Source organism: Vicia villosa, unplaced genomic scaffold (assembly GCF_029867415.1).
Source record: "Vicia villosa cultivar HV-30 ecotype Madison, WI unplaced genomic scaffold, Vvil1.0 ctg.000084F_1_1_3, whole genome shotgun sequence".
Classification (NCBI taxonomy): Eukaryota; Viridiplantae; Streptophyta; class Magnoliopsida; order Fabales; family Fabaceae; genus Vicia; species Vicia villosa.
The window spans coordinates 600007-618968 of NW_026705007.1; positions in this window are offsets into that span (position 1 = coordinate 600007).

Sequence of the window (18962 nt, forward strand, 5' to 3'; positions counted from 1 at the left end):
ATTGTCTATATGGTTCCAATTTTGCGCTGAATATCAATCCTGCCATTTATAAAAAGCTTGCATACCAAGAGTAGAAGCTTCTTGTCGCTCGTTATTCCAAACAACATTGTTTCTATTATTCCAAATCACATCTAACATAACAGCAAAACGCCTTGCAGTCCGACTATCTTCATTGGAGCAAATATAAAAAATAATAGATTTGGCATCATGAAAAGATTGAAGACGGGGTAATATAACATCGTACAAACCTGCTGCCCTCCAACAATGAAAAGTAGCCCCACACCCGAAGAAAATATGTCAATCATCTTCCATCTCATTCTCACAAAGTTCACATTCAAGCGGGCATTGGACATGATGTTGACGAAGCCGAACGCGAGTCGGTAAACAGTCTCTACAGATTCTCCACAAAAGATGTTTGATTCTAGGTTGAGCTTTAATACTCCAAAGCCTCCCCCAATTTCCATTCACCCTACTATTGACACTCTCATGATTACTTCGCCATAATCTATACCCAGATCGAACACTATATTCCCCATTCTGTTCTTCCTTCCAAATCCATCTATCTTCCCCCACTTCCTCCACCAAAGAAACCTGGATGATATTCTCAGCGTCTATATGGTCAAATAAATTACGAATCAGTTGCACCATTCCACTGTTTCATATTAGGAACCATAAGATGATTAAGATTAATGTCATACACACCTTGATGTTGAGGTCCTCTGACACACCCCTCTATTTGACCTCGCAACCACGACTCATTCATCACTCTAATTGTACTTCCATCCCCAACCCCCACCTGCAACCAATAGTTAAGACATTTCTAGCTTGCCAGATACTTCTCCAAACATAACTAGGATTGTTACCAATAGTCGCATCAAAGAGAGAGGTTTTTGGAAAATACCTTGCTTTGTAGATTCTCGAAACAAGAGCTTGAGGACAAGTTAACATTTTCCAACCCTGATTTGCTACCATTGATAAATTAAAGGCTCTTAGATCTCGGAAACCCAAACCACCATCCTTCTTAGGACACGCTATCCTGTCCCACGCCATCCACCTGATACCTTTATTATTACTACCTCCCCTCCACCAGAAAGCATTCAACATTCTCTCAATCTCATCAATCACGCCGTCCGGGATAATAAAGATACTCATGATATAAGATGGAATAGATTACAAAACAGATTTTATCATGACTTCTTTCCCCACTTTAGATAAGGATCTTCCCTTCCACGAGTTAATTCTCTTCCAAATCCTATCTTTAATGAACGCAAAGGTAGTCTTTTTGCTTCTTCCGATCATCGATGAAAGACCTAAATATGTACCAGTACCAAAAACATGACGAACTCCCATAACACGAGCCAAAATATATTTTAAATTTAGTTTGATATGATATAAATATAATCAAAGGTAGTATATAGTCAATTTTATTGAAAGAGCCAAAATATATTTTAAATTTAGTTTGATATGATATAAATATAATCAAAGGTAGTATATAGTCAATTTTATTGAAAGAAAGTAGGACCAGAAAGCCAACATGTTAAGTGTATTATTGTCGTGTCTATTTAATGACAGGGGTCCGCTGCTGGAAAATGTAATAATCTGTCTCTTTTGTCATGTGTTTGCTTGCTATCAAAATTGTGGTTATGAAACTGTACAGGATTATTATGATAAAGAAATTAATTGTATTACACAAGTGCTGCCTAGTGCCTAAATCCTTTTAGAGGATTGGTATGTGTACACTAAAATCTAACACCCTAGATGTACACCGTATAAAATACCTACATGCTATGGGACTATTTGTATGTCAGACCAAATAAAAAATAAATATTAAATATTAAAAAAAAACAAAACCGTATCATTATACGGTGTAAGTGTTACTATGAGTGTAAATATAACATTCCTCGTCCTTTTATTATTACATTATTGTCTGTTTGTACTACAATAACGGCAGTATTTAATCACTTTATAAATATTAAAATATAATAGGTTTAAGTATATTTTTTAAAATTTTAAAAAATTTAAAAATTTAAATTTTTAAATAATTTTTTTCATACGTGTTTAAAATACTATAAAATATTTCTTTATTAAATTATAGAATTTTTTAAAATGAGAAGAATTAAATATGAATTTTTAAAATTTCAAAAGATAATGATAAAACTAATGCAAATCTCGACTTAGAAATCAAATTTTTTAATTCTATTTTTTCGAGAAATTTTTTATAATGTTCTAAACATGTCTGTAAAATAATTATTTAAAAATACACATTGGTTTAACAGTAGAGACTAAAATTACGTGCAGAATAATTTTGTGGGGACTAAAACATGTTTTTTTTTAATAGGGACCAAAAATAAATTTTGATAATTTTATAAGGACCAAAAACATATTTAACCCAATATAATATAATGATGATTATATCAAATCATACTTATTAGCTATTAACATCTATTTGCTAAAAAAATATAAATAAAAAATAATAATTTGTGAGTAATATTCTAAATATTAATTAATAGTATAGATGAAAAAATTAATTAAAAATTAAAATTTCAAATATGCAATATTATATTTAATGTTTTTTTATTGAAAAAGCAAAATATATTAATGAATTAGCCAGACACAAGTATTGCACAGGATAATCCAACATCTATACAACACAAAGTTTAGCCCTTTCCAAAAGGGAGCAATATTAAAACCACCATACCAGTACTCCTCTAAAGCATACTACAATAACCACCACCTCAAGTAATACAACGAAATTTAAATACTGCTAATCTTATTACAAGACAATTTTAAAACGATAAAACTAGCACCCAATATACCAGCAACAATATTGTGCAGGCAGCATCAATGGCTCCAGCCTCCAGATTGCAACTTCAGTTTTGCACCCTCACGGCCTCACCTGCACTAGCATTAATACACATCTAACATCACACCGAATATAGCTTCAACCCACAAAATAGGTATGTATACTTCACCATCCCTTGAAACCGAAACTGCCAAACACCGATCCAGAAAGCAGCCGACGAACTATACAAACAAAAGACAGTTCCTGACAGATTCAAGCTGGAGCTGATAAAAAAATACCCCAAAATCTCCACACTTGACTCACACCATGATTACGTACTTCAACACTCTAAACATATTTCCAAAGATCAGGCTGCCGTAAATTCCCGATGCATTTAGGCCAAAGACACTGGATCTCAATTTATCACGCAACAATCTAAGACAGTACCTAACGAGCAACTCTTCACGAAACCTGGACTTCGAACTGATCGCCTTCTGTCGATGCACATTATAATCACCGAGATCAAGGTTCAACAACCTATCTAAGAATTATCCAAGGGTTCATATGCCACTACTGTACATTGCATCAAAGAGATTTATGCTTGTTGCTCAACCAGAACCAGGACAACCTTTGGACTCCTTCAAACATTTCATCCAGTGTTGTTGCTTTGTTATTGAAAATAACATAATTTCTTGTTTTTCAGATAATCCAAATGCAAGCAAACCAAACTGTTCTAACTCTTAAAACTGTACTTCTAACATTTACGACGAGCGCACCAAACTGATCAAAATGCTCCCGACCATCATTTGACAGAACCGCTGACAGACCAAACCATCTGATGACGTGAAACCATAAACTTGTAATAAAAATAGGACACTCAAAGAAAAGGTGAGGACCCGTTTCAATCGCATCGCAGCCTGATACTCTCCTGAGCTAAGACGCCTCTCCTAACTAAGTTATCTTTAGTTGGCAGCCTATTTTGAAAAAGCCGCCGGACTAGACACGATACTTTTAATGGAACTGATTTGTACCAAATCTCAGACCAATCTTTAGAACTCTCTATTCTATTTTCTGTTCGTCGTGCCTTATAATTCCACTTCACTGAATACTCCTCTAAAATTTCTCGATCTCATATATCTAGAAGGCAAATGTCCCTCCACCATAATGAGCTATAAGTATCACTTGTTCTAAAAAAAAAACCGGTACTGCCATATCGATCTGTCATAGCTTTAATCCACAATCCACACCTCTCTTTTCTAATTTTCCAAACCCACTTGCCTATTAACGAATAATTGAAATCTCTCCGGTTCTTTATTCCCAGCCCACCCTCATCTATAGATCTACAAATTTTATCCCATTTAATTTAATTGATTTTTCTTGAATCCTCACTAACGCCCCACAAGAAATATTTAAAATAAGATTCAAGTTTAAAGATGATACACGAGGGAACCTTGAAAAAAGATAAAAAATAGACGGGAATTGCAGACCTCCAAATGACAATTGACTATGTTTTCAATTTGATAGTCTGGATCTCACGACATCCAACACCGGTTGTCAAGTCTTCATGAATCTTGGATTGGCGCCTACAGGAATCCCAAGATAGTTAAATGGGATGGAGCCAACCTAGAATGAGAAATCAATTAAATTTCTCACACCTGAACCATTTAAATAAACCATTTAATTAAACAAGTTTACATGATCTAAATACTCCATAGTTCATTATATTCATTTTCTTTATATTTTTCTCACAACTCTAATCCATCGCCTGAACTTTTCTTTTTCTCTCGTGAATATTTATCTCACCGCCTGCAATTAATTGCTTGTAAATTGATGTTTCATTATCATGTAAAACATAATTTAAAGGATTGGTGTAATCTTGAAATTTAATATCCCTACATTGACCCATTTATACTTGCTCCATAATAACAAACTCGCACGAGTTTTGATATGTGACGCGCATTTGTTTTAGACGTATATTTTTTAATAAAAAAAGTCTGATATCCGTAAAAAAATAATAATTGAATATATAAAAAAATGTCTGATACCCGTGAAAAAATAATAATTGAATGTATAGAAAAATATCTGGTACCTGTGAAAAAAATAATAATTAAATGTATAGAAAAATGTCTGGTACCCGTAAAAATATTAAGATCAATATAATTTTTAATATAAAATGCTATGTTGTTATAAAATATGTGAATAATAGAAGTTATATGAGAAAAATTAAAGAGAAATATTATGAATATAAAAAAGAAAATAATATTTAAAAATAAGAATAAAACATAGGAAGATATATTAATTCAATAGAAAATCTTATGTAACATTTTTTTGTTGGAATGAAATTATAAACGATAGAGTCTTCCAAAAAGTATTATATATTATAGTTTAAATTTGTAGTAGTGAATTTAGATCAATAAAATATTTTTTTTCCGTATATCATTTTGGAATAAAAAATATTTGGTTCATAAATACCATTTTTCGTATATAAAATATTTATAACAGTAATTATTTTTTTCTCATATACAAATATTTATTTTGTTTAGGTATCGTTTAAAAAAAATTGAATCAATAGACATTTTTCGCTCATATATAAAAATAAAATCGTTTAAAAAAAGTCTATTAGAACAGTATTATAAACCTATTGAAATCTATTGTATATAAAAATTTTGTATCATAATAAACATTTTCCTTATACAATTTTTGAATCAAAAACATTTATACCATAAATACTATTTTTCGTATATAAAAAAATATAGATTAATAATAAGTTTTTTCCCGTATACAAATATTATTTTCATTTAAACAAAATAATAATTTATATTATTAAAAATCATAATCTATTAAATCTTAAATTTAAATTTAAAATTTAAAATAAATATTTAATATAGCTGATTAAAATTATTCCGCTCTGAGAAATCACAATCACTAATTTTATAATAAGAAAAAAACTCACACAATAGTAAAATAAGTACAACTACTATTGTGGAAAAAAGCATGCATGCATAATATCTACTCATTAAATTGATGGAATATTATTTCCACGTTTTTTATTATACGAGAATCAATTTTTCACGATCAAAATTGATTAAAATTAGTATAAACCGGGGTATCCTCTGCGCGCAACTGCAGAGACTAATCCCTCGAGCCGGGTAGGACCATATAGGCGGTAAAGCTCTCCCTAAAGAGATTTAACACTGCTGCATGTCGAGGGCAGGGATCGAACCCAGAACCTCTGGTTAAGCTGGAAGAGATCCTTGCCAAAAAAAAAATTGATTAAAATTATTTAATGGGATAATCAAACCACTTTTCTTGCAATCCCATTTTTAGACTCCTACATGACTATTATGAAAAGTTGGTCTACTTATTTTCATTGTAATGTCTCATCTCATATATTTTTATTTTTAAAACTCACAAATAATAATAATAAAATAAAAAATATTGAACTTTGTATATATTAAATAAATCATTCATTGTAACAAATTAAAGGAATTATAAAATTAATCCTTAACAAATAAAAATATGATTTTTTGTAATATCTATAATATAAGAAAATTAATGGTTGTGGAAAAGTTTATAATACCCTTATTTGATTGTTTGTCACCACATTAAAATTGTGGTTATTTGGTTTTTGCACGATAAAGTTCTTAATTTTATTATTAAAATAATATAACTCTCATATTTTATCAAACTTACCAAATCTATCTCAATTTTCTATTTTTTTCTCTTTCATCACCTTCTCACTTCTTTCTTCCATAATTTTTTTATTATTAATCTTTATATTTTAATATGCGAAAAATGATATTTATGATTTAAATATTTTTTATTAAAAAATGATATACAGGAAAAATTTATTCAAAAAATATACTATTGATCTAAATATTTTTATATACAAAAATTTAATATCGCTTCAAATATTTTAGTAAATGATACATAAACAAAAATAATATTTGTGGACAGGGAAAGACTTGAGTAGCAACAGAGCTCCTATTGCTTGGAGTAAAGTGTGTGAATCCAAGAAGCAAGGCGGGTTGAATGTATTTGATTTAGCTAGATGGAATAATGCTTGCTTGATTAAACTGTTATGGAATCTAAGCCAAAAAGATGATAATCTTTAGGTGAGATGGGTACATAGCTATTACATAAAGAGGAACACTGTAATGACTGTACCCATAAAGACTAGTTGCTCGTGGATACTTCGTGCAATACTGAATAAGAGACAGCAGGTGCAAGGTTTGGTGAGTTGGAATAAAGCCAATCACGATAAGAAGTTCTGCAAGAAGCATGTGTATAAGGAGCTTGAGAATAACTCGCAGCCAGTAGCGTGGAGAGCATTGATGTATGGGAATGAAGCTCGCCCACGTGCCATTTTTACTACTTGGATGGCATGCCATGGGAGATTGGCCACAAAGGAACGTCTGGTACGCTTTGGGATTTTAACGAATGCTGAATGCGTTTTCTGTTCTGAAATGGAAACCTTGCAGCATTTAATGTTTGAGTGTACAGTGATGAAAAATATTTGGCAGGATGTGTTAAGCTGGATGCGGATTGATCATATGCCACAAAGGTGGGATAATGAATTAGAGTGGATAATCCATAAGTGCAAGAACAAAGGATGGATTACTAGTGTGATAAAGACTGGATTTACAGAAACTGTGTATAATTCCTGGTTATATAGGAATGATAGAGTGTATAGCAATGGAAATACCAACATTGATAGGGCAAATGTTTATAGGAATATCATTGATAGCATAGTTAGTAGAATGTGGAGAAAACCAATACATAGAAGTAGAATAGCATCTCTTCTTATATAGTTTGTTTGGATTTGGTGCTCTTTGAGCCTAGTTGGACCCTAGGGGTCACTTTGTATTAATTGTTTTGGAAATATATATAATTTCTTATTCTTCCAAAAAAAAAAAATATTTGTTTACGGAAAAAATCTATTATTTACGGAAAATGGTATGTATGATCCAAATATTTTTTATTCAAAAATGGTATACTGAAAAAATCTACTATTGATCTAAATATTTTTATATACGAAATTTACTATTGATCCAAATATTTTTGTAAATGATACCTAAACAAAAATGAAGTTCGTATACGGAAACAAAATCTATTATTAATCTAAGAGTGTGTTTGGATGGAGCATTTTAATGAGGGAAAGTAATGTTTTGAGGGAATTTAAAATGATTTGACCAAAATCCATTGTTTGGATACAAAAATGAAGAATTGTTAAAATGATGGAAATTTATGGAGTATTTCATCTAAGTTAAATTTAATCATTTTGAAATGACACCAAAAACCAAAGAATTTGAAATTCCTCTCATGTTCCATAAAATGTATTTGTTATTATTATTTCTTCAAAATTTACAAATTGGTCCTCATATTTTTCAAAATTATAAAATTGACCCCAAAATTTTTTTAAAATTGCAAATTGGTCCTTAATAATTTTTAAATTTTACAATTTGGTCCTTCAAATTTTTAAAAATTACAAATTAGTCCCTACTTTTTCATTTTTTAATTTGGTCCAAAAAATTTAAATTTTATACAAAATGACACCAAAAATCTAACAATGAATTATCTTAATACTCCATCCAAACAAAACAATTTAAAAATGAATGGATTTGAGTTGAATCATTTAAATTGCTTTGAATTTTAAATTACTTTAAAATTTCTAATTACCTCATCCAAACACACTCTAAATATTTTTATATACAAAAAATGTTATTTATGATTCAAATATTTTTTATTCAAAAATGGAATAGGCCAACAAATATATTATTGATCTAAATATTTTTATATACAAAAATTTAATATTGATCCAAATATTTTTGTAAAAGATATATAAATAAAAATAATATTTGGATATGGAAAAAAATCTATTATTTACGAAAAATGGTATTTATGATCCAAAAAATTTTATTCAAAAATGATATACGGGAAAAAATCTAATATTGATCTAAATATTTTTATATACGAAATTTACTATTGATCCAAATAACTTTGTAAATGATACCTAAACAAAAATGAAGTCTGTATATGGAAAAAAAAATCTATTATTGATCTAAATATTTTTATATACAAGAAGTAGTATTTATGATCAAATATTTTTTATCCAAAAATGGTATACAGGAAAAAATCTATTATTGATGTAAATATTTTTATATACGAAAATTTAATATTGATTCAAATATTTTTGTAAATGATACATAAACAAAAATAATATTTGTATACGAATAAAATATATTACTTACGAATTATGGTATTTATGATCCAAAAAATTTTATTCAAAATTGATATATGGGAAAAAATCTACTATTGATCTAAATATTTTTATATATGAAATTTACTATTGATCCAAATATTTTTGTAAATGATACCTAAACAAAAATGAAGTTCGTATACGGGAAAAAAATCTATTATTGATCTAAATATTTTTATATACAAAAAATGTTATTTATGATTCAAATATTTTTTATTTAAAAATGGAATAGGCCAAAAAAACTATTATTGATCTAAATATTTTTATATACAAAAATTTAATATTGATCCAAATATTTTTGTAAAAGATACCTAAACAAAAATAATATTTGGATACGGAAAAAAATCTATTATTTACGAAAAATAGTATTTATGATCCAAACAATTTTATTCAAAAATGATAAACGGGAAAAAATCTACTATTGATCTAAATATTTTTATATACGAAATTTACTATTGATCCAAATATTTTTGTAAATGATACCTAAACAATAATGAAGTCTGTATACGGGAAAAAAATCTATTATTGATCTAATATTTTTATATACGAGAAGTGGTATTTATGATCAAATATTTTTGATCCAAAAATAGTATACGGGAAAAAATCTAGTATTGATGTAAATATTTTTATATACGAAAATTTAATATTGATTCAAATATTTTTATAAATGATACTTAAACAAAAATAATATTTGTATACGGATAAAATTTATTATTTACGAATTATGGTATTTATGATCCAAATATTTTATTCAAAAATGATATACGAGAAAAAATCCACTATTGATCTAAATATTTTTATATACGAAATTTACTATTGATCCAAATATTTTTGTAAATAATACCTAAACAAAAATGAAGTCTGCATACCGAAAAAATAATTTATTATTGATCTAAATATTTTTATTGTGTCAACAATAACCAGTAATGATCACATGCTTCTTTCTTGTGTTAACAATAACCAGTAAAGCTTTTGTTTTATGGTTCTTCATTCCTTTAATTAAAATCTACATTTATTTTATCGTATAGTCCATTTGAGAGCAAATAACTTCTTTTTTTTTTTACAGTGAAATCTTTCCAAAAAAATGAATGATAATTCTAATGATCTATTACCCAAAAATAATAATAACAACACTTGTATTTTTTTAAATTTACCATTTTTTATTTTTTCCAAAACTATAAAAAATTTACATAAAACATGGGCTACTTCACTTAACTCACAAATATTGGATGTACGTAGTAATGCAAATGCGTTGGATAAGTTTCTGGGAAGTAACTAGTGTGAACAGTTAAAAAAAAACATTTCTGGAAGTTGAAAACTAGAATTATCGAGTTGGTAACCGGGTACAGGAAATAGCTTAACTGATTTCAGCAGACAATCTTGCTTCTATTTTTCTATTTTGAGTAGGCGAAATCAGTTACCGTGTTTGGCGTAACCGATTACGAACCCATGTGTTGGGTTTTTTGGATTGTTTTTTGAGTTGTTTTGTATCCCATTTTTTTTACTTAGCTTGTATATGTCCCTCTTTATTGTAACATAAGAAGTTAATGCCATTTGTTACAATTTTCTCCTCACTCTCAATTATTTTCTCACTTCATGTTCTCCAATTATCACTTTTTTCATTGATTCACCAAAATAGTTTGTGTATGTTCTAAAATTTGGCATCAAGATCCTGGTTCTGATCCATAACCTGTTGCAGAGATGACTATCGTCTCCAACAATCGAGTTCCCACTAACCTTCCAACCCTTAATACGAAGAGCTACGATAAATGGTGCAAACAAATGAAGGTATTGTTTGACTATCAATCTGTTCTTGAAGTGGTTAACAATGGAGTTACTCCACTTAGGGCAGAAGCTTCAAATGCTCAGAAGGCTGCACACGAGGAAGAAAAGAATAAATATTACAAGGTACTCTTCTTGATTCATTCTTGTGTCGAAGGTGATAACTTTGAAAAAAATGATGATTGCGATTCGGCAAAGCAAGCCTGGGATATCTTGAGGAAAGCTTATGAAGGGGCTGAAAAAACAAAGGTGGTGAGGTTACAAACTCTTAAGCGACCGTTTGAATTCGTTCAAATTGAAGAGAAGGAGACAATCAATGAATATTTAACGTGCATCACACGTTTGGTGAATCAAATCAAGTCTTGCGGGGAAAATGTTTTAGAGCAGAATGTTATGTCGAAGATCTTGCGTTCTTTAACGTCAAGATTTAAAAATATTATAGTGGAAATTGAAGAATCAAATGACCTTTCGACATTGAGAAAAGAGGAGCTTCAAAGCTCTTTTGAGGCTCATGAAAAAAGGATGGATGAAGGGAGAAATGACAAAGCTAAAGCGGATACTGCATTGCAAGCACGATTCAACGAGAAGAGTAAAAGATCGGAAGGAAAGTGGGCTTCGAGAGGAAAATCAAATTTCCAGAATTTTGGTGGAAAAGATCCGCAAAATTCGAAGGTTTCGATGGGGCAAAGAGGTATGAGAAGCTCCAAAGGTAGTAGTCAAGGCAACAACGCCAAGAAGATTGACAAGAGTAATGTGAAGTCTTACAATTTTCATAGACTTGATCATTTCGCAAGAGATTGTAATGCGAAATCAAGGGAAAATAAAAGCGAAGAGGCTAAGTTTGCTCGAAAGGAGGTGGACGATAATAAAACCCTTTTGGTTATGATCACAGAGGAAATTATGACAATAATAAGCTACTGGACAGTAGTCGCAATAGTTCAAAAAATGCTGCAGAAACGCGTTCAGAACAAAACATAATGGTAACTGTTTGAGATGGAGTCCAAGGAATTTGTGAGTGGTACTTAGATTCTGGTTGTGCAACATATATGACGGGTAGAAAGGATTGATTTGTCAAAATCAATCAAGCCACGAAGAATAAGGTGAAAATCACTAACGATACCACTTTAGCGACCGACTGGGTCAGTGATGTTTTGATCATGAGAAGGGATGGTGGGCATTCCTTGATCAAAGATGTGTTGTACATTCCAAGAATCAAATATAATCTCTTGAGCATTGGCCAATTTCTTGAGAAGGATTACATGATTCGCTTGGAAAACAATATGTTACGCGTTTTGGACTGAAACTGGGTTTTATTCCATAAAGCGCCTATGGCTTCCAATAGGACTTTCAAGATAGAGTTGAAGGTGGTAGAGCATAGGTGTCTTGCTACAACGATAAGTCGAGAAGAGTGGTTGTGGCAATAGCGTCTTGGACAAGAGTATGGTAACCAGCTTGCCAAAAATCAATATTCTCGCTAAGATGTGTGAAGAGTGTGTGCAAGGGAAACCGCACAAGAGTAGTTTCAGCAAGGATCAGGTCATAGGACCAAACATCATATTGAGGTGGTGTACTCCGATGTGTGTGGTCCAATGCAAGTCAACTCGTATGGTGGTAATAGGTACTTGGTTACCTTTATTGATGATTTTAGTAGGAAACTGTGAATATAGCTAATCAAGAGAAAGAATAAAGTATTTGATATGTTTAAAAGATTTAAGTCCATGGTTGAGAGGCAAAGTGGTCACAAACTCAAAATTCTCAAAACGGATGGTGGAGGTGAATACACCTAAAACGAGTTTGGGAAGTATTGTGATGAAGTGGGAAGAGTATGTGAGATTGTACCACCCTACACGCCACAAAAAATGGTGTTACCGAGAGGAAAAATCGTTCGATAATGAATAGGGTTCAAAGCATGTTAAAGGGAAAAGAGTTGTCGAATGAGCTATAGGGTGAAGTAATTTTACAGCCGCCTATTTGTTGAATAGGTTCCCTACAAAGAAGCTTAATAAGGTGACTCCATAAGAGGTATGCTCTATATTTAAACCAAGGTTAAGTCATTTGAAAGTTTTCGGTTCAGTAGCATTTTGACATGTTCCAGGTCAGCTTCGAAAGAAGTTGGATGACAAGGGTGAACAAGAGGAACCTGATTAGTCGGGATGTTATAATCAACGAATTGAGGCCTTTTGACAGCAGAAAAATGAATTTGACAGGTCTCGTAACCGGTGACCAAAATGGCATAACCGATTACGGGTGCAATTTTCTGCTTACTGGGGCTGCTGGAACTTATATGAAAAAGGGCATAACCAGTTACAAGATTCCTGTAACCGGTTACTTCAAAGAAAATTTAGAAAATTAGGTTGCAGGAGGTACTATATAGCAACCCGTCAAAGCCGAAATTGGGGAAAACAGTAGACGACCAACTAGGCATAGAGGTTTGCCTCAGAGACTCCAATATTGTGAAGTATTCCTTAATAACGAGATCAATGGTGATGGTGATTTCATTCACTTTGTGCTTATGGCCGAATCCAAGCCCGTCAGCATGGAAGAGGCATTAAGTGATCCAAAGTGGGTGTGTGCGATGAAAAAGGAGCTGGAATCGATTGAGAAAAATAGTACTTGGGAGTTGGTTGATCTACCGAAATGAAAGAAGCCAATCAGTGTGAGATTGGTCTATATAGTGAAGGAAACCTAAAGGTGAAATTGTCAAGCATAAGACTCGACTAGTTGCGAAGGAATTTTTGTAAAGAGAAGGTATAGACTTTGATGAGGTGTTTGCACCTGTTTCTAGGATAAAAACCATTAGGCTAGTTGTTGACATTTTAAATTGCAACAATTGGTCGATTTATCAAATAGATGTGAAATCCGCATTTTTGGATGTAAGTGTGTACAAATTGAATAAAACACTTTATGGTTTGAAACAAGCTCCATGAGCTTGGAAAAACGCATGGATGGTTTCCTAGTTAACGTTAGCTTCAAGAAATGTGTTTCCGAGCATGATGTCTATGTGAAGACGGATGCAAGTAAAGACGTGATCATACTTTGCTTGTATGTGAATGACTTGTTGATCACGAGGAGCAATGAGTTAAGTATTTCTAAGTTCAAGAGTGAACTTATGGAAGAGTTTGAAATGAGTGACCTTGGGACTATGACCTAATTTCTTGGCATAGAGTTCAACAAGTCAAAATTGGGACTGTTCATGCACCAAAGGAAGTATGCACTTGAGATATTGAAGAGGTGTGATATGGAGCATTGTAGTGCTTCCAATACACCAACTAAAGCAAAGTTACAGCTGTCGAAAAGTGATTATGGGCAGAATGTGGATCCAACACAATATAGAAGATTGGTTGGATCATTACGTTACTTGTAACACCCGCATTTTCTTATTTATTAATTTAATTTAATTTTAAATTTATTATTAAGGATTTAGCATTTTAAGGGATTTATCAGTAAAATTATGGATTATAGGCTGTTGGGCCAAATGTTGAAATTAGTAAAGAGGGGGTGTTAAGTGGTTAATCCCATTACTAATTTATTTTATGTTTTCATAAAATAAAGGAAAATAAGGAAAAAGGGTGAGAACGTGAAAAGAGAAGCTGAGAGAAGGAGAACTGAAAATCGTGAAAGAGGAACAAAAGAGGAAGAGGACCAAATCAAGAACTTGGCTAAGGTAAGGGGGACTCTTCCAATTACCATCTCTTATCGTGTTATGAATGATAGGGCATGATTAGGGATATTGTTTGAGTCAATTTGATTATATGTCTGTCATACCCCAATTTTTGACCCTAAGATCCTATATCATTCATATCCCAATCACTAATCAAGAGCTTCACTTGGAAGTTTTGTTTATGGTGTTGCACTCACCTCATCAATAAGAGGGACCATCAAGCACCAATGATTGTTTACCTTGTATGCTAACCCAAATACCAAAAATATTTCTTTGTTTCTTTGTAGGCTTTTGTTTTGTAGGTACCAAGCCAAGACATGCAATAAACAAGGCATTTTTCACATTTTTGACTGATGAAATCGATTTCCCTGCAGCAATCTTCAACAAAATCACATTCTGGACAGCATGAAATCGATTTCCCTCCTGGGTAAATCGATTTCCCTAGTGTATTTTGCGCCAAATTCTCTTCTGGAACAGAGTGAAATCGATTTCACTCCTGGGGAAATCGATTTCCTTAAGGCGAAATTCAAAAAAAAAATAGAGAGGGAAGCTTGATTTGATTTTGGCACCTATTTTCTTTGACCATCTTTGTCATTTCACCAATTTTCCACCTCATCAAAATAATTCTCTTCATTAAACCCACTTAAACCCCATTTTACCACTTTTTACCATTTAAATTGCCACTTTAATCACCAATTAAACACAAGCTAATTACCAAATGCAAAAAGACCAAACTACCACTACTCTTGATCTCATCCTATAAATAGAGCCCACTACTCTCTCATTTCTCAAGCTTTGAGAGCCAAAAAACCCCTTGCAATTTCTCTCCTCATCCCTACCAAATTCACCAAAGCTCTTTGTTCTTTCATAAAGTTTGTGAGTCACACCTTGAACCTCACAAACTTTGAGCTAAACCACCATCTATTTCACTCTTTTTTCTTCAATTGTTGAGAGATCAAGATTTGTGTTGGTGATTCTTGAAGTAGATCTAAGTTTTGTTCAAGATTTGGTAATTTTCTTCATCCTTTTTGTATATCACAATGTGATTCTTTGTTGTTTGTGTTCAATGCATATTTGATGCTATATTGGTGCTATTTGTTGGTGATTTGATGGAAAATTCATGCTCTAATTGATGTGTGATCATAAGGTGTTTGTATATTTGTTCAAATCAAGTTTCATGCCTTTAAATGTTGTTTTTGCTGAAATTTACACTGAGGAAATCGATTTCCTTAAGGCTGAAATCGATTTCCTGCTGAACGTAACTTGTTTTTTTGAAAACTGCACTATGGAAATCGATTTCCCCCTGCATGAAATCGATTTCCAGCAGGCAGAATGTGGTTTTTTGCCTTTTTTGAGCTTGTTTTGGCTTCCTTCTTCCTACACTTCATTAATATCATTGGATCTAGGGTGTTGATAGGTTTGAAATGACCTAATCCACCAAAATGGATGAATGATATTAATGATAGTGTGAGTTGATTATCTTTTGTGTTTTCATTCTTATTTTCATCTTATTTTTCTTTTGATCGATGAAAGTCTTAATATCTTGAGAATTCTATGGATTCTTGATGAAGACTAGATCAATTTGTTTTCATTCTTATCTTTTCATCTTACTTTCTTTTGATCGATGAAAGTCTTGATATCTTGAGAATTCTATGGATTCTTGATGAAGACTAGATCAATTTGTTTTCATTCTTATCTTTTCATCTTACTTTCTTTTGATCGATGAAAGTCTTGATATCTTGAGAATTCTATGGATTCTTGATGAAGACTAGATCAATTTGTTTTCATTCTTATCTTTTCATCTTATTTCCTTTTGATCGATGAAAGTCTTAATATCTTGAGAATTCTATGGATTCTTGATAAAGGCTAGACCATTTCTTCTTCTCCTTCTTATTTCTTTTGATTGATGATCTTGATACATGGAGAGTTCTCCTACATTTGTCCCGACTCGATAAAAGATCAAATATGGAAGAGAATTGTATGTGGTTGATTTATGACTTATGGAAATTTATCGTGTAGTCGCTATGATTTTATCAAGCTTCTGATAAATTTCCATTGACCTTAAATCCGAGTACATCATTCACTCACCATCGATCTTCATTACTAACTTTGATAACATACTTGACAAGTTTCAAGATGGTTATCTTTAACATCTAACCACTAACTTTAATTTCCGCCATTTATTATACCGCTCTTTATATTTTTCACTTTATCGCTTTATTTTATCATTTCATCATATTTACATTCCGCCATTTTCTCTTTGTCCATTTATTATACCGCTCTCTATATAAGTATGTTGTGTATGTTGCATTCATTTCATAGTCATTGTTGAGGGCTGAATCCTAATGATGAGGGGATTCAGTGAAGGGCATAATTCCCATTGTGTGGAATTTGTGCTGGCAGGGCCGTATCTTGACGATGTTGGATCGTTCGGTGGGTTATTCCCATTGATGATGTTTGGTACCACATGCATAAAGTCAGTTGCATTCATATGCATGAATTTGATAACATGACTGAATGTACTTCATTGTTATGATTGGTAATATGTGTTATGAGTGATGATGGACTATCTGAATATAGATGAATTGGGTGAATAATATAACTATTGATGTGTTGTTATTTATAATGTGTCATACCCCAAAATTTGCCCATCTCATCTCACCTTTCAAATGCTCAAAAGATCTCCAATTGCTCAAAGTCACCTATGCCCTAAACACGTGCCTCTGAACTAGGGTTTTGCTTTTCTCAAAGGAAAGTCAGGTTCTGATACCTCCAATGGACCTCATAACCTCTCATATGATTCAAAGAACCTCTATGCCGAATTTCAAGCCCTGATTCAAAGGATAGCTCAGTCAATGGCCCAAACGATCAATAATCGACTGGTTGATCTAAAAGTCAAACAATGGTCAAACCACGGTCAAAACTCCTGATTTTTTGTCAACATCCTCATATTGAAGTATAATTCACCGTTTGAGCAAGAATTGATCATGGTTCATCAAGGAAAGAACAAAAATCAACAAATCAAAAAGTTTCTAAATTAGGGTTTTGCATAGGAAAAGTCAACTGAACTTTGACCAGCCATAACTCTCACATGGAACATCCAAAATTTTCCATCCAAAGCTCATTTTGAAGGAAATTTAATTCCCTACAATTTTGTCTCTCACATGCCAAGTCTAGAAATGCTTCATTTAAGAGATATGGACCAAAACATTATGGGTCCTTTTCAAAAGTCAACAAAAAGTCATTTTTTTCAAAAAGACACACAGGGAGCATGGAAAATAATTTTGATATGAGACCAAAGACACTGGTTAGAGGACTCTATAAGGTTTCTAGAAAGTCCTAGAACATTTCCATACCTTAAAAATTGAGGGAGATATACCTTGTCAAAGTTGACTAATTTTTGAAGAAAAAATGTAAAGAAAAAGGATTCAAAATGAATATTTTTACAAAGGAGCCCAAAATATTATGGCCCAATCTTGCTATACAAGTCATCTAGAAGCTACAATCTCCATGCCACGAATTATTGATGATTAATTGATTTTATATGAATTTTTATTCATTAAAAAGTCAATATTAATCAAATATTTGGAAAGAAAATAGAAAAGATTGATTTTATTTTGGTTCTAACCAAACTAAATCATCATTCAAGTGCTATTAATAATATAATTTCGTGCAAGACATTATTGAAGAAAAAAGATTGAAATTGGAGCAAGTTTAGAAAGTTTGAATTCAAATTTCAATCAAATTTCTATCAAGCAAATCACCAAGATTTTCCCTAGTTTTATAACCCTAAATGCTTCTATTATATAAGAACAACAAGTGCAGATCCCTAGGGAGGTTTTTTTACACGGTTTTGCAGCCAGAGAAACCTTAGTGAATCTTGCAAAATTCTCCAAAAAAATCAACATCGTACTCTGAATTACAGCGAATTTCAAAGCTTGTTAAGGGTTGATTTTGCATCTTGGATGTTTGCTGAAGACGTTTGAATCATCTGCAAGGTCGCACACGTCCAGTATCATCGCTATATCGCCCACGGTTTGTCTTTAAAAACTTTGAGATCAAACTCATGCATACAGGCGCTTTCAATAGATTTTGATCATATATTCATGGTTAGAATTATGTTATGATGCTTTCTGGATCGTTTAATTTAATTATAAGTGCAGGTTAAAGAATCCACCATGATTAGGGTTCTTGAGCTTCAATTTGGGAATTCTGAATTGAGGTTAAATTGGGCCAAATTAAGAACACCTTTGTGTTCGGCATGCAATTTGCAATAAAACCATGTATTTTTTTGCCATTTATGTGTTGTTTGGTGTGAGATGATTGATTGTAGGCATCGGCTAGGGAAGAGAATCGCAGCAAACCCGCCTGTGATTCGTAGCAAAAAACGCAGGTCTCTTCACGAAGAAGACGACACAGCAAGGCGCGAAGTCTGTTTTAAATTCTGGAAATAATAGTTTTTTATATATCATGTTATG